The 24051-nt window shown below is 36.2% G+C and overlaps 1 protein-coding gene across 2 annotated transcripts in view; it reads right to left on the minus strand.

The window, feature by feature from the left end:
• The window catches only part of LOC145681259 (uncharacterized), a 395864-nt gene that overhangs the window by 57281 nt on the left and 314532 nt on the right, over positions 1 to 24051 (minus strand). The window lies entirely within an intron of this gene.

The raw sequence follows: 24051 nt of genomic DNA on the forward strand, positions 1-24051 counted from the left end.
ACTGTTCGGATTCTACAGGTCAGTGTCTCATGTAAAACTTCGTGCTGAAACGGGACGCTCAACTTCAACATCAAACTGTGGTTAATGGTAAACTAATTGGATGCTGATCTGCCAGGTCGCATAGTATATTCACCAAGGAACTCAGGAAAAGTGTTGCTTTATATGTTGAGATAAGATACTAATCTCAATAGACTGGAGTATGGGGTATATATTCAATACCAATGTTGTGTGAGACATGGATTTATAATTTAACATGATATTTCAATAATGTTACTAAACAGAAATAAATCTGAATCTCGTGCTGCAAAGACGCATAATGGACGAAGGAAAGAAGCATAATACAAATTGTGAAAGTATACATTATTTTGCTTTCATTTTGACCGAACACAACTATTCTTTTTCAGAACATTGCTTATGTAGGTTTAACAGTTCTTTCGTAGTCACCTTTACGGTTATTTTTGCAGGATTGTTGTCTATATGAGGTTGATTTCATTTTGTATAAGGTTTGATGTGAGGCCCAGTAGTGTAAACCTTGATACAGATTTGTTTCTGCACGTGAGAAAAAGATTCATCTGCTTGTCGTCATGTATAATGTTTGATGTGAAGGTTAGTATAATGTTCAGTGTGTAAGTTACATAAATGATGGTGTGTGTTCTTTTGCCATCTGAGGGTGTTTGGATATTGCCACCACTTTATTGGCATTAAAAATATTGCAGAAACCATAGCTTACTACTATGTTTACTATTAATAGTAAGTATGGTATGGTTTCCCCTATATATATTTAAAATAATGCCAATAAAGTGATGGCAATATCTAAACACCTCAGATGGCAAAAGAATACACACCATCATTTATGTAACTTACACATTGAACATTATACTAACCTTCACATCAAACATTATACATGTCACCAAGCAGATGAATCATTTTCTCACTTGCAGAAATAAATTTGTATCAAGCTTTACTGAGAAGCTTGCAATAAACGAGACATATTAAGCATGTGCTAAACTTGAAGTGGACAGCTTGAAATAAGCTTGAGGTGACAAGCCTGTAGCAAGCATTATGTATTAAGTTTGAAATAAACTTGAGGTAACAAGCCTGTAGCAAGCATTATGTACCAAGTTTGAAATAAACTTTAGGTAACAAGCCTGTAGCAAGCATTATGTACCAAGTTTGAAATAGACTTGAGGTAACAAGCCTGGAGCAAGCATTACGTACCAAGTTTGAAATAAACGAGGTAACAAGCCTGTAGCATGCTTTATGTAACAAGTTTGCAATAAGCTTGAGCTGACAAGCTTGAAACAATCTTACAGTATAAGCCTACAATATGCTTGTCGCCTGTCAACTTCGTCGCTTGAATCAGCCTTCATATACGCTTACAGACTTGTCGTAACAAGCTTGGAACAAGCTTATATCCTTGTCACGACAAGCTTATATCATGCTTGTGGCAAGCTGTTTCTGCTATCTGGGAATATACCGACATTCTGTCAACACCCACCCCGTCTCAGATGTTATATTTTAAAATAATAATTACTTATATCCTGAAATGATTTTACGAATGTATACGGGGTGTTACAAAGATTTTCACAATATTTTGGGAATAGATTTCTCACATGAAAATAAGAAAAATGTTTATATGGACCTGCTGTCGGAAGTGCATAGTTTCGCATTTATAGGGTGCCGAAAACGTTAAAAAGGAACTTTAAAGGTCCATAGTTCAAATACTATAGGACCGATCGTAGTCGGGTCAAGACGTCACTGACGAGCTAATATGTGAACTATCAAAATATCGATCTTTCAGAACGTTCAGTATTTGCACAATCATTGTTAGAGACACTGTGGGAGTACTTGGTAACTCTCCACCTTCCTCTAGAAATTGGTGTGGAATTACTGGTGCATTCTTAAACATGGATATATATCAATTCGTCAGTGGTGTCTTGACCTGACTACGATAGGTCTCATAATAGAAGAATTATAAACTTTTAAAGTTCACTTTTTCTACATTCTCGGCACCGTATAACTATCCGCTTTTGAGCACAGGTTCATATGAACTTCTTTTCTTATTTTGACTGATTTTTTTTAAAATAATATTGTGGCAATGTAATTATTTTATATAAATATTCCTGTATTGATGAATATAGCAGAACATACCAAACAGTTTAACCCAAAAGGAAATCCAACCCTCGATCTTACTAATAGGAGTCTAGTGGTTTCCACAGAGCTAACTTGAACAATTCTACCGACATCCTTAATGAAGAAATATAACTGAATTTTCAAGACAATGACATTCATATCCGTGGCATATGCTCTTGTATTTTTAAAATTGTCTTTTCTATTCTGCTATGGAAGAGAGACATGTTCACTGTCTTTCCTTTCATTGGAAATGTCCTTTTACTTTTGACAATATAAATTACAAATTAATCTTGTGCTCATATGTATACATAGTTTCGAAATACTGTATCATTGAGTATTTCAATGAATTTAATTTTTTTATACACTTAATAAAATTGTGATATGTCTTATTACCCTTAAATGAAGAAAACACAACCTGGACAATCTTTCCCGATTTCGAAGGTTGACTTGCGGGTTCGAACCTGGCTTATTTGGTTTACTATTTCCTGAAGATAGCAGAAGCTAGACGTAGAATTTTTTGCCTCAAAACAGCCATGGTCAATGCGCTACCTCTTTAGGAATAGTTAAATTTTAGAATCACTTTTTGACATATTTGTCTAAACAAGGGTTTCTCAGTCTGTGGATAACGGGAGTTATGGAAGCAAGTCGCGAAGGGAGTGTAATGTAGTTAGGATCTTGTACTGAAAAACATTTCTTTAAGATTATTTTGATTTTTTTAGTTTTTTGAAAAACACATTTTTATATCTATACTTATTGTAAAATAGACCAAATATATTAAATGAAATAAAGAATTCCTTTAGTTCGAATAAAAAAGAAATAAAATTGGAAAACTGCATTTTTAAAATACAAGAAAAATACAAGAACGACACACAATTCAAAATGAAGGCTAACTCTGGTTGACGTTAGTAGACTTCGTAAACAGAAATAATAATAATTGTAATCGCTTATTGCAAACCAGAAATTACTTATGGGACTCACTAGCAAGAGGAATAATAGAAATCGGGTCATGATATGTAACAGGTTGAGAAATCCTTGTCTAAACAAACAACTGGAAGTTTCAATGTTGTCTGAAATTGTCGCAGAAAGACTCAAATCCCTGGCCAACCTGGTACTAGTGATGGGCAGTCGGAATATTCGCAGTGAGAAGGAAAATAAGTAATGGGAATATTCTGGGATATTCCCCGTGCAATATACATTCCCGGCAGGGAATCTTTCTCCATTTCTTTACTTTATTTTATAAATTATAAGAACCTTGTCTAATTACTTTTTTTTCATTTATTATCATTTACGTCTAGGTTTTAAATAATTTGGAAGTTAAAAAAAAATGAAACTCGTAGATTCTACTTTATATAACTAATTATAAAAGGATTTTTAAGTTTCATTTATTTGTACAACAAAGTAGCAAAGTACTAGCTTACAAATGATGAAAACAAAACCAGTTTGTAAAGTAATATAGAAATTCTGTAGAGATAGAGTTGAAGTACTACCAATACACCCCATACCACTGTCAGTAATAGACGTCAGTCTATCTGCTGTCTCTGACTGAAATTTCTGAATAGGTACTCGCACCAGTGCCACGTCATGAGGGGAGCGAGCGGTACGGGCTCTGCCCAGAGCCCGGGCGCAAAATTTCGGTGAAAAAGTACAAAAGAAAAGAAGGAAAAAGTAATAAAGTGCTCAAAATTAAGAAAAACCATGGTTTTGTTTTTGAAAATTTTCCTACGCTCAGAGCCAGCCATGGTGGCGCTTCGCGGGTGGTTTAGTGACCTCACTCATATCTATGGGGGCGCCGTCGTATGCTCTCGCCCATGGCGCTGATTTTCTAAAGCACGGCATTGACTCGGACTTCTCTTATATGTGAATTAACGCATGAAATTTCGACAAATGGGTAGGAAGAAAGGGTTTCTGTGGTAATGTTGCGTGCCAAATTCTAAAGATAGGTCAATAACTGGCAAATATTGTGAACATACAGTAAATATGTATGCGCAAATGCTAATAAAATGCCGACACATGTGTCAAAATGTTCAAAATACCTATCGCAAATGAGGAAAGCTATTTCGTGTGGGGATTCTGGAGAAATACCTGCTGCTTCTATTAAAGGAGAGGGAACGAGTAGGCCTTACCTGTGTACGGAAATTACATGAATATAGGAAGTGATATTTTCTCTGATGGTCCTGAAACAGGAGAACGTCATTCACTTTTCGTTAGACCTTCGTCTTTCTTATCTAAGTCAGAATACCAGAACCCTGACATAATTAAATGTTATGAGTAGAAAAAATTCAAGGCAAAGAAATAGTTAAATTATCCAGGCAATGATTTAGATAACGGGTTAAGTTCAGAGTTGCCCTTACGAATTTTTCGACAGACTACGTATGTTTTCTGGCAGTTAATCAACGTAATTTGTTTGTAACAAGTAAAAGTTTATAATGTCAGTAGTAGGGTCAAGTTTAGAAAATTCCCTTACATATAAATTTAAACTGTTTAACGGTGTAAAAGTATGCGAACTTTCTGCAACAAATGTTTTTCCAACATTTACCCGCATAAAATAAATTGTAATAAATTTGCATTTACGCGTACTCTCTAGATGTAATAACGTATCATAATAACTTTCAGAATATACATCTTAAAGAATCCTCTGGGGACAATAGCAATAAATATGCTGTGATAAACAAAACGAATATCATTTTGAAATCGAAATATAATAATAGAAAATTTCCTTTCTGTTTGTATATAAACTCCCGGAATATTCAATTTTTTGTTAATATTTCAGGAATTTTTACAGGGAATATTCCCGAAAAGTATTCCAAATTGTCCCGCATTGTCAGAAAAGAAATATTTCACATAAATCACTTTTTAAATTTAGTTGAGTTTTGTTACACCAATCGTCTTCGTCTTTTAGGTAAGTTTCAATTGAAGTAAAATGATTACGAATACTAGTTGGAACACATATTTCCATGAGGAATGAGAACATTATTTCTTCTTATGTGTTTGTTGTGCAACACTCGTCTTCCTGTCATAAGTAAAAGGCATTGCGTATTCCATTTAGCTAAAGAAATATAATTCCAACTTCCCTCCTAAAAGTGAACGAAAGGAAATGAAACTAGAGAGTCAGTGGCAATAGCGGATTGGTGGATCGCCGAGGGACTCTGATATAGGTTACATAAATGTTAATAAAACTTATATAAGTGTATTATTATAAAGTACATTTACTAGCTCTCAGTTATAAACGTGTTTCAACTAATAATATTTTAAAAGTAGAGATGCAAAAAAGCCGGCTTTTTTGAATCGATGGTTTTTTCACATAAAAAGCCGGCTTTTTTGGGAAAAAAACGAGAATTTTGGAAATTTTGGCTTTTTTCAACTTCATGATTTTTCTATCTAAATAGCTTTCTTATAGTATATTCTATAGTTAGATAAGAATTCCATGACCTGAATGTGATATTTCGCTCTGAAATTCACCATCAAGATGGATGGAGCACATGTTTTACGAATTAAAGCTAACATGAAGAATGTAGTATTTGAGGGTAATTTTAGAGGCTATTTAACTTTATTTTAACTTTTGAGTTATCGACATCTTTTTTCTTCTCTAGTTTGTCATCCGTGTTTCATTTCTAAGAGCTTTTAGTACTCTAGCTTCTAGCGCAAAAGTTAAACTTGCCCGTTTTTCTATTTATCCGTCAAAGCGTACGTTTTTCAATATATCCGTCAAACCGTACTTCCTCATTTCTGTTATACTGTAGCTGTGAAGTGATTTAGCAATAATTTTCCGGACACAACATTGAATACCAATTTATACAAATAATCAGTAGCGGATTTAGAAAAGTACTTTAGGAGAGTTTTTTCTGATTGTTTCGTTTCCTAAAAAGTCCTAATTTTATTTCGGAAGTGCTTGAAGTTTATGAGTACAGGCATAACTAATATTTTGTTTGGTTGATATGTTTAGCAATAATCTTCCGGATACAATTTAAAAATCATTTTATACTGAGAATCAGTGGCGGATTTAGAAAAGTATTTTGGGAATGGTTTCTTACTAATGTTTAGTTTTTTTAAACATTCGTAATTTTTATTTGACGGGAGCTTAAAGTTTATGAGTAAAGGCATAAATAATAGATATTTCGTTTGTTGCAGACATTCCGTAACTTTGGGGAACGGGCTTCAGTCCGAAAGACCGCCCCCCTAACCTTCGCAAAACCGTCACTGCTGGTAATTAGTAATAATAACGATTTAAAAACAATAAAAAAGGAAGTCGCCCAACTCACAGTACCCGCACTATTTCTACATTCACAGATGGAATGAAGAAAAGCTTTGTCAGAATGGTCGAATGCTGGTTGAATCCCGGACTTCCCGATAGAAGCGCAAAAGCTAATCACTCAGTCATGTTTGTTGTGCAGTTGTATTTAGCTTAACTTAAATATATTCCGTAGTCTTTTGGAAGGGGGGAGTTCCGTAATGATATGTTGAATTCCTCTTCTTAAAAATTCAGAAAACTTGAGGATTGGGTAAACTGTGATGGTGGTTCTATAAAACTTAACTGTTGAATTTCAAGAATATACAGAACCAAAAGCTCTAGATGTGCAGCCTTTAAGTGTATCATATAAATCTAGGTATTTCTCGTATGTTTTATTTTAATTTTATTTTGTTTCAAAAAGAGGGTATGGAATATTTTTAAGTAAAAATACTACATACTATTTTGCTAGTTATTTGTGTATTCTTTAAAGAGGAATGTTTACTTTTAGGGTTGGCTGGTTTACACCAACTTTTTTTTAATAACTGGTTTAAACCACAAAAATAAAAAGAATGAAAAATGCGAATCGTGTGAACTTCATGGTGACGTTTCCAGATATCAAACCACCTGCAATAGCTTTATTTCCCTTTCACCTTTTAATCAAGGTGTCCCATGTTCAATTCTCGGTCGAACCACAAACCTTCTTTCATGCGTAACCCAAGTAGCGGTTCGGATGTCAGTTTAAGCGGAAGTCTTCTCCTTGATAACCTCGGTATTTCGTAAGGATGTTAAGCCTAAATATACGAAACAAACCAAATTGTATATTTCTACATGCCTAAATGCGTGTTGTTTTATAAAGAAGCCAATATTGCTTAAATATATTGATAGAAATTGGCAAAATTTATCGATTGCCTACGTAGCTTCCAACATTAGCTTGGATTGGACTTTCAATGATATCTACGTACCGGTACTAAATTTGTAATTTAATACCTCAGTTTTAGCGTACTGATTATGGTACGTTGACCTTTAAATTTTACATGCAAAGCAATAACAGGATTTTCCCGTTATTGTCTTACATTTCAAGTAATGACGGGATTTTCCCAATGGCTAGGGCGGGAGATTCTCAACTTAAGAAATTTACTGACCGCACTTCTTTAAGCTTATGGGAGTTCTTCCGGCATAACCCCGCTGTTGCATAATAACATCAAGGCGAAACAAACTTATTTCTGTGAATATGTAATATAAATACATAAAGCAAAAAATCTAAGTCAAAAAAGCCTGGTTTAAACCCAAAAAGCCTGGTTTAAACATCCCCCAAAAAACGGGTTTTTGGCATTTTCAAAAACAACCACGGTTCTTGCCAACTCTACTTACTTTTGTATATAGGACGTTAAAAAATTATTATTATATACATTGGTTAATCCTGTGGAATTCATAATGTAATTATGTTGAAGAGAAATTGTCTGAAATATTTTTTCGAAATTCATAGTTTATTTTCGATGTTTTATATTATTATCAGCATCAACAACTAATTAAATGTTTTTTTTTGTGTGTGTTATAGAGAAGCGATACAAAGTCTGTTTTATCAATTTAAAACAGTATTTTGAAAAAAGCCCAAAATTTCCGAAGCAAAAAAGCAAAGCAGAAAAAAACGAGTTTTTTCCAAAAAAGCCGGTTTTTTTCCGAGCCCTTGCATCTCTATTTAAAAGTAAAAAACTGTGGTAGGCTAGAAATTACTATCTTGCGCTAGAAATTACAATTTTGTCCCGTAGATGTCAATCACTAAAGGATGTTTAGCGCCATCTAATGGTGAGAAGTGTAAATTCTACTACATTTGTTTTAATAGTAATTAGAATATGCATAACCACCGTTACTCTTTAAGATGTTAATGAATTCACTTTACCAAAACAAAGCTGGCCAAGATAATTTATCTAGCTATTGCAATAAATAAATTAATTAAAAAGAGCGCTTCGGTTCAAGATCTATTATACAGGGTGTTTAAGAAGTAATGGTCATATTATTAAACCGTAGATAGTACACGTCAAAACTAACAAAAAACTCTTAATAAACATGTGTCCGCAAACGCTTCGTAACGGAGATAGGGGCTGACGAATGTGTGGGAAAATTAAATTTAGAGACGAATATTTCAAAAGGGAATCGGACAGAGGGCGATCCAATGAATGACTATCGAAGTCAGACCTGCGCTATGCAGAAATGCATCGTTGATAACTTTGTAATGCAGACCCAAGTGATTCTCTAAGGAAACGGAGGGATTCCCGGAAAATTGTGCAAGGAAAAAGGGCTTGGGATGAACATCGAGAGTGAGTCTATCCACCAGTAACTCATAAGTCGTGGTTCCAAGTCGAAAGCTCGAAAAGATACAAAATGGCGGACAATGTTTAAATGCCGTGTGCGGTTGCATAACCAGCAGGAAATGAGAGAGGCAATCGAAATGTGGTGATATACGTTCTAAATGGCTCTAGGCTAGGAAGAATTCCGACAACTAATCCATACGTATAAGTGTGGCAGCATTTAGGTAAGCACGGTACTGATGAAGCATTATGTGCTAAGCAGTTAACGTAACGAATATCCGCAAACTGAATTGCAATGGGAAAAGCATGACAACATTCGAATATGTGGGAGGCGAATTTGAAACATTCCGCATGTTGAACGCGTAAGTGCATTACAACAAGCAAAAAATGATGGACATATCGTGTTTGTAAATATCAACAAGCAGAAATCGTCATGTTGGTAATATGTATAGTATTAATCATAAGGTAAACAGTAAATATCCAGATGTGTAACCACAGAAGAGATGTATGAGAAATTAACGTACCTCTATCATTAAAGTAGGCCTAAGTGTTGGAAATGTCGTCCATTTATGCGAATGCATGCTCGTACCAGTCGTCGCGAAGATCCACGTACTCGTGATAACATGTCGGCATCCTGTTGAAAATGTCCGCAACATTATTCCACCCTTTCTCGAAGGTCTTCTAATGTTGCAACAGGGGTAGAATAAACTTGCGATTTCACATGCCCCAGAGAAAGAAATCTAAAGGATTTAAGTCCGGGGAGCATTCGTTTTTGTTGTCTCGTACTTTGCCATAAGTTCTACTCAGAATCAATTTTAAAAGGATAATGCTTCAAAAATAAGAAATTGACAATTCAATAGCAGTGCGAACTAATAGAGGGTTTGAAGAGCTACTAGTGGATGGAAGAGAAAATACAGAGCTCTCGAAATCGACCCCCCATTTCCAAGTGAGTTACAATTACGACCACGGAAACCCAAACGTTAGTTTGAATAAGAGATCCCTGATGAGCACATTGCGGTTCCCAAAATTTCTTTCAAAAGTAGTCTTTATTTTCATTTCTTGAATCAAGCCATAAGTTAACTAGAAGAACGGTCTTCTCAATTAAACAACCATTATGACCATTCTGGGTTTATATGCAGGATAAAAAATGAAGAAATCTTTCCCTGATGAAGAAATGTGCTGACCTTCATGTGGCTTTAACAGTTGAAGAGCGTTGTGATATTGTGAGTTTTCAACTTCAACAGAAACTATTGGTTGTACTCTTAATACTATCACGTGAAAAATACTAGATTTTAAAGTTTTTTTTTTATATAGAAGAAAATGGTATGGATGCTTTTTCCCTAAATTGACTTTGATATTTTTTTACTTAACAAACTTTTACGAAAGTTTGAGGATTTCAAATATTTAACAAAATATGTTATTAAGCTTTAGTCTTGTAAGAGTATTTAGCTTTTGTACAAATTCATGAAATACGTTTTATGAATGGATTTCGACTACTAGGACTTATATATACAAGGTTGTTATATTGCTGTGCGTAAAACATGTTCAACATATGTGAAATGTATTTATTAGTATTTTACGTTATTAGAATATATTGTTACATAGTTGGATATATGATAGAATGACTCCTGATGTTATTGATTTACCAAAATAATTGAAATATTGCAGTAACCATGTCACTATTAGTAGTATTCAATAAATGTTGTTCGATATTGCTTTTGTATATACATATCGATACATAAATAATAATAATAATAATAATAATAATAATAATAATAATATTATTATTATTATTATTATTATATTATTATTATTATTATTATTATTATTATTATTATTATATAATTGATACATATGTATATTTTCAAGAACTAAATATACGTATATCACGTATTTGATTGTTATTTTTGACAAATGCGTTTAAATATTAAAATCATTGTAATAAAATATAAAATTAGGCTAGGATTAGGTGGCGCTAAATTCACTTTGCCCAGGAAAATTTTTCCTTGTTCCGCGCCTGTACAACTTTGTCTTCAACATTGGGAGGGGCGAACAGTATGACCGTTCCCATAATCTTTTATTAAAAGGATCTTCAAAAAATTTATGTAGTTCAAAAACAATGGTGTCGAGGATCAGGGGAGCAGAGCTGTCTTTAAGATTGGAAGGTGGACAGATTTGGTTCTTATTCTGCGGGGACATGAATTTCATATCACTTTCCTTTGTGGCAATCGGACACAAATAATTCAATGTGGCAATCATACATTTCTACCTATAAAAACACATTTCAAATCTAATTATTGCAGTGACAGTCTCTCCCAGTTCCAAGATTGCAGGGGATATGTTCACCTCATCCCCCCAGGATTTGCGCTAGTGTTCATGAACACGGTTCATCCTTTGTAGAGTTCGTAAGACTCGGGATAAGAAAATGTAAGAAGCTACATACCGGAAATGAGCACACACTATCGTAGAGTGCTATCAGTATTTACAAGTAAAAAATGGAAGTTACACATCCACCTCAGGGTTTTATATCTCTATCCATAATAATAGAATAAAAAGAAGCTAGAGGTAGAAAGACAGTTGTTCTAAAATTATCTCGAAGAAAGTTCATAAATCAGGTCTGTACCCAGCTCGATTCCCTTGACCCTTGTCGCTCTTATTTTTCAGTGGTTATTTTCAAGACATATTTATCTAAAGAAACAACGGAAAGTCTCAGGGGAAGTTCGAGATAATCGCGGGGGCTTCAGTTGCCCACAAGGGATATTAAGACTCCTGGTCGGTGGCTCTTTCTAACTACGGGCCTGTTCCTGGCTCGTAGCCAGCCACAAATTTTAGGGGGCCCGGTAGAAGTTAGGCGGCGATCCAATCATATGATAGTTCATCACTATCATAATACATTTGCAAGCGTACCGTGAGAATCTTAGGGGGAGCAGTAAAAATTAAGGGGGCGGCCCCCTAGCCTCTCGTGGATACGGACCTGGCCTACTCTACAGTTTTTTTACGTTCACTGTTAACGATGTGTACCTCGATGGAAGTATATCTGGTCCACGTGTACTTCATGCTTGTCATGGTGCAATACTAGGGCACTTGAGTTTGACAATTTTCGATCAGTAAGAAGGCAATGGGAGATGTTCGGTGCTTGCAGGAAGAAGCAGATCATTTACGCAGAAATGAATAAAATTCTAATCTTTGCTTCAATTTAATGTTTGTGTATAACGTTCTGGTTTAAAGAGCTAAATATTATTTACGATATACGGGCCTCTGATGGATCACTTTGAACAAAGCATATTTCCTCGGAAATTGAACTTGACAATAAAAAATGAAGATTGCAACACTTTCAAGCTTTGACTACTCCGACGCAAATGCTAGTTTCTGAAACAATTAACAATGCGAGGGAGCAAGAGCATATGCTAACTTCGTAGTGACAATGAAGTTTGAAACATGTTTCAGAGTTGTTGTGGCCCCAATGCAATGCTGCTCGTGTCACATGGCAAAGGTGGTTGACAAGAGGAAGAGAGATCGCATTTTGTCACAAGCAATTCATTGTGTTGCTGCAGACAAACGATTCGTATGATCGAATAACTCACCTGCGCAAAATGCATGCGCGGAAAGCTACATGATTCAATGAGCGAATCATTCCAACCAATTCATTTGACCGAAACAAATAATTGCGCGAAGGGAAAACGCAGAAAATTAAACGATTAATATGAGCGAATCATTCTTGAGGATCAGAGCAAATGAATCAGTTCGCAAAAGTTATTCGTTATGTCCGTCACTAGGCGAGACGTTAATTACGCCACTGTCTTCTTGTTCAATTAACACAGCATATTTCACTGTGTAACTGCAATCATGGAACACGAGGAGGTAAATGAACTGCTTGGATGCCAAGGACCCTAAATACAAAATTTATATTTTTTGGAATAGTTGAAATTTCACATCCCAGAAACATTTCATTATTTATATTTGTTACACAAGTATTACCTTTGTAAATTCAAAGAAGAGTTGGGAATCACCGATGTGACTACAACCAACACTTCTTCTCCAAAAAAATTTTTAAAGACATTAGACAATAGCTATACATACGAACTTTTTTTTTACCGGCCCACCATCGGTGAGCAACTACCCGAAGAGGGTTACGCCCTCTGTAGGGGAAGAGTTGTGAGCTGAACGTGAATGGGTTGTAAACATTTGTTGCTGGGAGCTTAGGGGTTTATACATATTTACATTTACCATCGGCTTTATTAAGTATATTACATCATTTGGTCATTATGATCTTTTGATCATAATCATGAGGAAGGGTAGAAGCTAAGGGATGAGAATGAAGTGCACTTTCACATCACATCACAGGGGTAAGTGTTAGATAGACAGATGCAGGTTAGTTTCTCGCCTAGGGGCGACACTAGGCATTGATGAGAGACAGTGGGAGCCCTGTTAGATACAATAGGTGTCACTGTGCATGTGATGGCCAAATGTAAGGAAGAATTTCATCGGAGCAATATGGCTGGTAGTAAGCAAAATCTGGCTGGTCTGGAGGAAGAGTAAAGCGATAGAGAGTGAACAGCAAAGCGAGAGGAGTAGGAATAGCCGGTGTAAGCAATGGAGGGGGACTGCGAGCATGTGCTTCAAAAGTATCCTGGAGAAGGGGTTGATTGAGCGCAAGGCGGCGGCAGACATATTTGGTGCGAAGGTCTTCAAGATGATATAAGATGTGGGGAAAACTGAGTCGCTCATAGAGTTCTCGGGTGGGACTGGGAAGCTTAACTCGATAGGCAATTCGCAAGGCATGGCGTTCAAGAACTTTTAGTTTTTCGTAATACTGAGAGGAAGCAGACAGCCAGGCAGTGAAACCAAATGTGAGGATTGGACGAAGGAAAACTTTGTACGTTTTCAGAAGCGTGTCGGCGTTAAGTCCCCAAGTAGTGCCTGTCAGACGTTTCAGTAAGTTGAGGCGAATATACGCTTTATTAGTAATGTCTTTTAAGTGAGGCTTCCAGGTGAGGTGATGATCAAATGTAATTCCAAGATATTTAACTGTTTTTGTAGGTACTAAGGGTGTGTCGTCAACTGAAAGATGGAGAAGAGTAGGGTTGCGTTGGATACGGGAGCGAGCGTGAGGTGGAAGGAAGACTATGGTTTGAGTTTTAGACGCATTAATTTTCAAGCGCCAGCGATGACACCACGTGACGAATGTATCGATGGCTTGTTGCATATAGATATTGAGCTGATGAACAGTTTTATATGTAGCCAGTAGGGCAGTATCGTCGGCGTACTGGAACAAGTGGACCTTTGTTGGAAGAGGGGGAAAATCAGCGACAAACAGAATATAAAGAAGGGGAGAGAGTGCAGAGCTCTGAGGAACACCAGAGTGGATGAATATAGGAAAAGACAAGGTGGAGTTAATGCAAACGTAGGCCAGACGACAGGTAATAAAGTTAAAGATGAATCGGATGTAAGATATGGGAAGTTTAAGCTTATTGAGTTTGTAGATCAGTGCAGGATGCCATACCTTATCGAATGCCTTTTCGAGATCAAAGAGAACTAAACAGGAAGGGCGTGAAGTATTGTAGTGATTGGTAATGTAATTACTGAGCCTGAGAAGTTGATCGTTGATACTATAATATGGACGAAAGCCAGCTTGTTGAAAGGGGAGTATGTTTCTAAACGACAGAAAGATATGCAAGCGTTTAACTATGATGCGTTCGAGTATTTTACTAAATGTAGATGTGAGTTGGATTGGACGGTATGACTTGGTGTCGGCGGGAGGTTTCTGTGGTTTCAAAAACATGAGCGTCTTGGAGGTTTTCCATTGAGCGGGAAAGTAACCAGTACGTAGGATGAACGTATAGATGGCCGACAAAAGGTAGAGAAGCGAGAACGGACTCTCTTTGATCTGGCGATATGTAATGCTGTCCAGTCCAGGAGCAGTGTTGCGTTTGTTTGCGAGAACGAAGGTGATGTCTGGAACTGTGATTGGTGCTGTTAAAGGAGTGTCAGGAAGTGTGTGATCTATATGGGGTTGAAGATTAGGTGAGCTTAGGTTCAGACGATCAGCTGGATGTGGGCGATGTGGGTTTGTAGACGGCAGAGGAGTAAAAATATCCTGCAGATAATTAGCAAAGGCATTGGCTTTGTCGAGATCAGTATGTAGAGGTTGATTTTGATCTATGAGAGGATAGGTGATACGAGTGTTCTGTCCAGTAAGAGTCTTAAAGCGCTTCCAGTACTGACTGGGATGTGCTGTAGTGCCTAATTGATTACAAGTTTTGATCCAAGAGCGTAACTTGTATGCCTTAAGGTAATTGCGTACTGTGCGAAGAAGTTGACGATGATGATGAAGGGACTCGACATTGCCAGTATGTAAGTAATCTCTGTATAACTGACGGGAGCGTTTAATGAGAGGAATATATTGTGAAGGAAGGGGAGGGCGAGAGAAAGAACATTTAGATGAAGGGATATGTTGGGTTGTGGCAGAGGTGATAGCATTTGTGATAGTATCTACACAAGAATAAAGTTCAGACTCTGAGGTAGGAGGCAAAACAGTATTGACGGTTTCCTGTATACATAGTCTGTAGTTTGCCCAGTCGGCTTGATCAAAACGCAGCCTAGTACAAGTAGAGGGGTTGGATCGGTCAACGGTAGCTGGTCTGGAATGAAGTTGTAGCTTGATAGGAGCGTGGTCACTGCCTATGAGATCTAGAACATCGATAGTAAACTGAGATGCAAGATTAGAGGAGAGTATGACAACGTCTGGGGTAGTTCGACTATCTGGGCGTGTAGGTTTCGGTAGAGGAAGTATTATGCCAGTCGTATGACCGGTGATAAAGTTATGAAAGGGTTTCTTTGTGCTTCGGAACGGCTATGGTGATTGATATCTGCCATTATAAGATAAGTACGAAAGGTGTTAGATATATATTGAAAGAATGGTAATGGAATGTTATGGCCGGGCCGCACGTATATTGTAGCTAAGGTTATGTAGAAGTTCTTATAGTAAACAGTTGTGAGAAGGTGCTCAGGAAGGTTGAGGACAGGCGAAAAATGCTGACGATATGGAATGGCAGGCGAAAAGCCAATAGCAACACCACCACTGGCACGGCGTAAGACATGTGGATTGTCATGGCGGATAAGCTGGTACCCAGAAAGACGACAATGGAGTTTGGAAGTAAGGCAGGTTTCATTCAGAATGAACGTATCAACATGTTCTTCTTGGAGTAAGGCTTGAAACAATAGTTTATGCTGTTGCAAAGAACGAATATTTAGAAATAAAAATGTAAGCCCCATAATGAAAAAGAACATGTATTGGGTAATGAAGGAATTAAACTGCTGTTTCCTGAGTGCGGGAGTGAAAGTAAACATACGGTCCAGTGTATGTGGCATGGAGATTTGCATGAAAAACATATTTGGCAGCTAATTGTATATGATGTAAGATATGAGGTCGCAAAAACGGATGGATGTTCTGTAGTGATAAGGTGATGAAAGAAAGCAATTGGGAAATGGTGACAGGTGCTTCCAATGAAGGTGGTGGTGCTGGTTGTGCTTGTCCCGGGAGACGTAATGGGACAACATTCTCTGGTTTGGACTGATCTGGTGATGGTTTAGATTGACATTTATAGCTATAGGTTGGATGTTTTTCTGGGCAGAGAGAGCACTGAGGGGGTTGCTGCATATTGGAACATGTACGGGTCAGATGTGGACCTGCACAGTAGCCGCACTTTGGTTGGTTATGGCACTGATTGGACATACGAACCCTTTAATTGCCTATATATATCGCCAATGAATTTGTACATCCTGTGAGCGCCGAAATAAATATTATAAGTTGTATACAGGTTTTACACTATATGGAAAGTATCTATCTTCTGTGAAAGGGAAAATAATTCTCCTTAATACTGCTTATAATATTGTTATATTCTTTTTTCTATTTTCATATATTTGTAAGCTATTCAAGATGTTGATTGTTCTGTCATCTACTGACTAGATGTTAACTACTAGAAGAGTTGCTTTCAAGCCACAATTTGTTTTCTTAGTCATGTTTTACGTTAATGCTACTACATGAAAAGGATGGGTCTCTCTCTGAGGGGCGCCCGAAGAAAATTTTGTACTGGGGGCTTCTCCATGGTTGCTATATTAGGTATGGTATTTCTTGTATTTAATATAAATCGTTTGCTATATTATGTACATATTTTCGTGAGCCAAGTGTCCCTGACGCTCCCCTACGGATGCTCATGGTCTCTCTGGCGTGTAAATTAAAATTAGACCCCAATTAAAATTACGTAAAATCATATGGTAAATCGTAAATTACCTAATTAAGATCTAGCAGGGTTTCCACCTCCTGCTGTATAATCAGTGGCGGCGTAAGTGCGAAGAGGACGCTATCCCCAACCCGGGCCCCACTTTGTTAAGGCCCAGGACAGTAGGTAAAAAAATACTAAAGAACTATAATTACTAAAGAACCTTGTCAGCATGAGCCATGCAAGAGCCGTCAAGGTTATAGTCCACATCTTCCCTACAAGTAAACGCAATTAATTGTCAATCAATATTACACCAAATAAAGGGGAAACATCAGAAATAACTGTCTAATAAAACTTGTAGCGCCCCAGAAGGTCCTAATCCCTGGAAAGCTACAGCCAAGTTCAACGCCCAGTGCCGGAGCACCGAGTTAATAATTATATAAAAGGGGTCGCCACCTGTGAACTACTAAGAACACAGGATAACGTAAAAATTCAACATGAAATTGAAAACAGGATAAACCTACACCAAAAGAAAACTTGAGAATAAACTAAATAAAATACAACGACGAACGAATCCAACTTAGGCGAGACTGCTGCCTGTACACTCTACGAGTGTACAGAAAACAGCCCTTTTCTTGTGTCGCGATCTTCTTACCAGCCAACAAATTAAAACTCCAATTGTCAAAAATACATTTATGAGATTTGGCTTCTTTAAAGATAAAGAATGAGATTATAGGAGTTGTAAAATTTATTTAATTATATCCTTTCACTTATGAAACACTCAATAACAATTGCGTGCGCAGAAGTGAGGTAGTGCTATTTGCTTGCACACAAAAAAATGAAATAAAAAATAAAGTAAAGCTTATATGGCTAGTGACCTTGTGCGCCTATGAACCAAAACATATTTACAAGGTATAGCAAGAATATTAAACATACTGATTGGATAACACAAATGTACAAATGGCACACAAATAAAATAACAAAACCATTTAATTGTACTTACCATGGTTCTGATACACGTTTACATAAGCTAGCTTGAGTACTCTTTAGTTCGAAACCACGACTAGTCGGGTGGACATATGATTACCTAGATTATTATTGTTAAATATGATACATAACTTTATTTTGACACAAAAGGACAGATTAACTTCTTGTCATTGAAAGAAACATCATGCTTTATTGATATTACTCGTGTTGGATATGAAATTCAAGAACATAGGCAGTAAATGGACAGTAATGGCTGTAACTAACATTGCAACTTAATATAAGATAAACCCATGTAATCTGTATTCCGTTCCTTAAGACGTTCCTAGCCCGAGAACGTGGCTGGGACACCTTAGGCAGAGATTAAATAGAGAGAACTTGAGGGAGAACAAGATGACTTCATCAACAAATTAGGTTAGCTGTGAAATAGCTAACTGGACACAAAAGGGTAAAAGAGGAACCAATCTATGCTAGGTGGACAAGCAAACTTTAAATGACTGAAATGCACTCATAGCTTAAAAGTGATAAACCAAAAGACAATTAAAGACTCTACGCATCATCTCACTCATAAAACACTCGTAAGGGGATGAAATCGCATATTAAGTGACTACAATTATCTGCAATAACAATACTTCAATAGCTTACGTGCAGGTCCACAAACGGGTGCAAGTCATACACAATCTAAAAATCACTGGAAATATCGGTGATTCAACCATAAACTCCGTGCGAAGCAGAACGACTAGCCAGCTACGAGGGCAGGCTTATGCGACCTTTAGGGTACTTACCCTTACTTGTAGACACTAAATAATCATGCTTCACTTTTATTTTACGGATGAAGTTATTGCTCAAAGGAATGAAACTTCTGGGAGAACATAATAATGCACAAAAACACACAAACTGAGGCATCACTCACGTAACCTGCTGTGATAAAATTGAACAGGTAACAGAATCACTAGCAAACTATTGATCCTCTTGAGCAAGAATAGCTGGTATATGCTCTGATGAAAATACCCTCACTGTGAAGAAATTTCTCTGGGCAGAGAAAAGCCGGTGTTACATCCACATTCTGGACAGTACTAGATGATTCGGGTGAAATAGTTGCTGCGCACTGGGATCTCGTGGTTTAATACCCACACAGAAAATCCAAAATTGGGTTGTCAGAACGAAAGCCGATCCTGACTGTCTTAACAAGAATATTTAAAAATGATAACTGAGAGTATATAGACACAAAATAGCTTTGACGGTAGAGGAGTATATACATTCAGGGCGCAATGCAGTTTTTCAAATATGTGGTACCTTACTTCATTTTTGTCTTCACCTCACTCAAATGTAGTGGAAAGTTCATATTGCTCATGCGGCTGCATGAGACCTGGCTACTGAGATGCAAACTCATACTTGGATAATTATACGGAGAAATGATATACAAACTGACAGGTTGCATGATAAGGCTGGTCATGCTACATTGACTGTTCCCTGTAAATACACTTATAATGACTAGCTCGTCCATGTTGGGTTAGCAAAATAACCCTCAGACTTTTATCACTGAAACCAAAATTAATGGTGGCTGACGGTGAAGGCAGGATGGATAGCTTAGCCATTGCGTTCCTTGGTTGACAGCGTCGATGGGTTGGGGGCCACTGACTGGAACTTAATTACACATGAAGAAAGCTTGAATTCTGCTGAAGACGAAATTTATGCATTCCAAATGACATGATGAATAGTTTACAGCACGAATAGTACACCTAATGCGTAGATAAGTTTCTATAGAGCCACAATACAATGATGCAACAAGTTTCACACAACGCGGATTCACGTGGTGGACTAAAAGAAAAGAATGTGCCTCCAACACCACTTATTATCACTTCAATTTACCTTTACCACAACTAACTAAATGTAGTGAGACGTTCTGCATAGCATGGAGAATCTTAAACTCACTAGACGTGCATAGATGAGCACTCCAGACTGAGATTTGCTAAAATAAGTTGACGGGCCTGCACCACTACGTCATCCATTTCTCTGTTCAGTTCCCAGAATTCCCTGCGCGCTACCGTGAGCATGATGTTCTTTTCAGGGTTGCTAAATACAATTTTGTTACAAGTTGTATCTTGTAAATCATACTGGTATTTACAATTCTAGTAAGATTATGTAGGGGCGTTACAAACTAATCAGAACCGCATTTCGGTATAAGCTAAACAAGCTATGGTTTAGCACCTTACTCTAATGTGGACCTGCAAAGTAAATTTAAAGAAAAAACTAAATGTAAATTAAAAGTAAACAAAATAACAGTTTCATTATGTTGGGGAAGGGGGGGTCCCAAAGAAATTTAAAGGAAAAAGCTGAATAAATCTATAGGTGAAAATTAGATAAAGTAAACGTTTCACTTTCTTGGGGGCCTTAAAGAAATTTGATGGAAATGGATGAATATATGTGAAACATAATAATATAAACGTATCACTATCTTGGGGAGGTGAGCAAAAAAAAATAGAGATGCTTGAATGTAGGTTAAAAGCATATAAAATAAGCTTCACTATCTTGAAGCCCTAAAGCAATTTAAAGGGAAAAGTGATTGGTGGACAATAATATGAATAAAATATAAATTCCAGTTTGTTCCAGAACTTCAGAAAAAATTAAAGGTAAAGGCTGATTGTAGAGTAAAATATAGTAAAAGAAAAGTCTGTTGTTTACACTCAAGCGGGTGAAATACACGATGAATTATATGCGCTGTCTATTGATTCCAGAAATGATACGTTTCGAAAAAGTAAAGCTAATAGTCTACCCCACAGGACTAAGAGTTTCAAATTCATTTTTTCTGTCTCCTACTTTGCCATAAGTTCTACTCAGAATCAATCTTCTAAGCAGTAAGTACGCCAGAAATTTTTATTTGGGGGGATGTTCAAAATAAAAGGGGTTGTGTGCTCTCAGAATAGTGATATAATTTTTAAACAAACTCAAACAAGAAAATAGTATATTTTGTTACGGAACTAATGCACTATTATTAATAATAATAATAATAATAAAAATATCAGCTCTTCGCAGTGGTAGGTTCAATAAAGTAAGTTCACACATTCGAGCATTTATTATTATTATTATTATTAAACTAAGTAATACAGTGAAATCTCTCAAAACGCACATCGGTGAAACCGATTGTTTGTCCGTAAATGACAGGTGTCCCTAAAAGGAAGGGTTCTCTCTTTTAGGCCTATTTCTACTCCTGCTGTTTTATTTGCCACACAAAGAATAGCTATCAGCATTAATCAATGGAACATAGGAAGAAATCAGTTCACACAACGTAAGTTTATTAATGCCATTTATTTGAGAACGGCAGATATAGCAAGTTATGGCTCCCGCTCAATTTTCGTACGATGTTAGATTATTTTTTACACATTTCCCATCAATTTCATGTCCTGATTTCAAAAACGAATGTTCCCAGACATTTCTACTTTCTCATTTAATTACTATCGAAGACTGTGGGCAAAAGGTTTCCCTCTACAAATACTTCACTTTGTACTAAACATCTTTCGAAGCTAGATTATTCTTTTTTTTTTTTTATCGCTTCCTTGCAATATAAAGTTCTGAATTTCATATGAATATTCTCAAATTTTCCTGTGATGTTTTGGCTCTGAAATTTTAGTCTAAACTGTTTTCTTGTGTATTTACTTTTATTATGGTATAAGTAAATTTGTTCCTAATGTATGTTTTTCGTGCATCAGTTTTATTTATGTCCTTGTTTTTCATCATTTTTTTACATAAAAATCCAATCCAAAAATAATGTAGTTTCACATACACACAGAAAAGAAACAGCATAGAACAAGACGTTCATTAGCATCAAGCGGAAAAATATATGCAGAGATGGAGGAGAAATAAACAGAGGCTAAAATGATGGAGGAAAAATCAATTCAAAGTAATTATTAAAATAACTGATTAATTAAATTAAAATTTGTAATTTTTCATAGCTATTAGCGTAGTCGTTCCGTGAAGTTTGGGGTAAATCTGTTTTCACTCTCACCGCATTTTACAGGTTGTATTGAATGATATAAGCTTAATTCTTTAGTGGATTCCAGTGTGACGTCGTTGCTATGCCTTCGCGTAGGAAGCTGTTCAGAAACTCATTCTAAGCAGTTTCTCCTTTCTCGTCACAATTAAGTTTCTTCTTTTGCAGCTGTTGGTTCAACCATTGGAAAAATATTTATAAATGTCAACCCAGATTTCAATGGATTACCACCGCAATGTTTTCTAATGTTCTTTAATATTTCGTCTGCATGCTTGGCCTTGGAGATGGATGTAGAGTTATGCAACTAATAGCAGTGGCGGATCTAGCAAGGGGCCTAGGGCCCCCTACTTTTGTGAGTGACAATAATAATTGAAGCTATTATTTACATTTTTTTTTGAAAATTTATAATATCTCATAATATACCTATCATAGTCTGGCTTCTGACTGCCCCCCCAACCTTTTACTTTCTAGATCCGCCACTGACTGATAGTACTGACGCTGAGCCTTCCTGGTATTCTCAGCATTCACCTGATACAACTGCTGAAACGCTTGAACCAGGTGAATGGTTTCTGAAGCATTTTATATTTAACTGATGGATTCATCCCATTAACAAGATGTTAATAAGTTGGGAATCACTACAATTAAATCTCAAAACAAGAGATGCATAATTAATCTTCAACAAGCTGATCCATTGCTCCATTTAACTTTTGTTTCCTGAATAATCTTTCAGATAATAAAAAATGTTTTACTGTATTTGACAAATCTATCAAGTATTTTACATTTAAATAAATCCCGTGAAAAGTTATTATTGACGGCTTATTGTACTTCCACTTGGAAATCTCCTTCACTACGTGTTAACAATATACTATAGACAATTTTCATTCGCTAAGAAAATTGATCTACTATTTATTCAATTATCAGTAGAACGTCAAAAACTAAAAAAAAAAAGAAAAGAAAAAACTTTTTCTTCCATCAATGACTTTAAACCATTTTATTTTTGATTCAAAACATTCAATAAATTTGTGGAAAGAATATTTACTAATATAATGCGGAATTGTACTAACAACTGCAATATTACTCTGAGCATGATTATCGTAATTTGAAAAATTATTCGGCAATTTATCAAAATATCTATGATCATGAGGCATTGGCCTACCCGTCCGAAACATGACTATAGGAGCCGAATTTTTAATCAAAGAAACTCTCATAGTAATCAACAAGGCGCTAATTGTTGTTCGTTGGCCTATCAGGAGTTGGCAACTATGAACTATTCTATGGAAACCGATATTGAACTTGCCTAGGCATAACATGACTAAAATAGTAGTTTTGATTAATACCTGGTACCAAAACCTAAGTTATTTCTAGTAATTGACTAGTCTCCGCTGGAATTGGTGTTGGAGGTTGAGCAAGACAACTAAAGTTCCTAGGAAAAGGTTCTTCTAAACTATAAATTCTCAAGTCATCATCTACACGATCATAAAACTGGAAAATGTGACTTCGAGGAGGGGTCAGGTTCATAATTACCCTATCATTTGTCATGTGGCCTGTCTGATCTATAGTAACAAATTGTAGATTATCATCTGAAATATGAGTAACAGCTGACTCTTCTCGTGAAGACATTTTCAATCTGATTTCAAGACACAAAAGTTGATCAAATGTTACAAAAAATAAAAAAATAGCAGTAAATCTTTCCACAAAAGAAATATCAATTCAATAATCAAAAATTAAATTATCGTAACACTTGATTAATATATATAACAAACAAGCTACTACACACTACGCTAACTACTAATTACTAAAGAAAGAAGAAAAAGATCGACCCTCAAATATAAGCTGCTATCAGAAATACACAACTTGTTTTAAATTCAAACTTCCATTCATACAAAATTTACCTTAGGATCTTAAATTGACGTGGTTCAGAGATCAAAACAATTCTCAATATTCATAAAGACGCAAACAATTAATTACTTAATAACTGAATAACAACATAACTGAACCAATCCAAGCTGAATTTATAAATTAGATCAACAAATTCCAATTCCAAAATATGGCGAGGAGCAAGACAAATATAATATGGTGAGACGCAAGACAAATATAGTGAGATCCTATACAGAAAATGGCAAATTTTTACTTTAACTCCAACTGTGACTTCAACCGATTCATGTGATCCTGTTCCCGGAGCGG

Source organism: Thermobia domestica, chromosome 3 (genome assembly GCF_964235325.1).
Source record: "Thermobia domestica chromosome 3, izTheDome1.hap1.1, whole genome shotgun sequence".
NCBI classification, from domain to species: domain Eukaryota; kingdom Metazoa; phylum Arthropoda; class Insecta; order Zygentoma; family Lepismatidae; genus Thermobia; species Thermobia domestica.